The sequence below is a fragment of the Penaeus monodon genome, chromosome 25 (genome assembly GCF_015228065.2).
Source record: "Penaeus monodon isolate SGIC_2016 chromosome 25, NSTDA_Pmon_1, whole genome shotgun sequence".
NCBI lineage: Eukaryota > Metazoa > Arthropoda > Malacostraca > Decapoda > Penaeidae > Penaeus > Penaeus monodon.
The window spans coordinates 34534218-34534825 of NC_051410.1; the positions used below are offsets into that span (position 1 = coordinate 34534218).

Sequence of the window (608 nt, forward strand, 5' to 3'; positions counted from 1 at the left end):
TTTTCTATTTATCTTCCCTATTCCTGTTCTTGCCTTAATTCCTACTCCTCTATTCCTCGTGTTACTCTTTCTTACCTTTGTCCGTACATCCCTCCTTTGTCTTTTTTTGTAATTGGTATATTATCTTTATCCCATTTTTGCCAGCGTTGTGGCCATCATAGATTGATGTTCAATTTTAGATGAACCTTCTTTTAGGTCAAAGATATTTTCAACCCAGCGTTCGAATGCGATCCCTGTGTTCGAATGCCTATCGGATGGCCTCAACTTTACCCAACAAACCCCCTTTTTTCCCTCTATGATAATTACTTAGAGGGATATATACTTTTTGAACTATAAAAAAAAACATTTTCAAGACTTTATAACCCTTTTAACCTGTTAGATAAAGATTTTTTTTCTTAGTAAACACACATCAGATACTGCTGTATCCCACACACGCAATTGCACTGCATGTTATTTATTGCTTCTATAGAAATGTGCACCAAAACGATTTTTCCTAGATACGATGTCCAGTGTTTTTGTTAATGACAGAGAGAGAACAAAAAAGTATAGATTCCCACGAGGACTTTTTGACAGTTATTTAAAGATGTGATATTTCTTTGTGCAAGAGT

The 608-nt window shown here is 35.0% G+C and overlaps 1 protein-coding gene across 1 annotated transcript in view; it reads left to right on the plus strand.

Moving 5' to 3' along the window:
* Positions 1-608, plus strand: part of LOC119589372 — a 40452-nt gene that overhangs the window by 24890 nt on the left and 14954 nt on the right. The gene's annotated exons all lie outside the window — the stretch shown is intronic.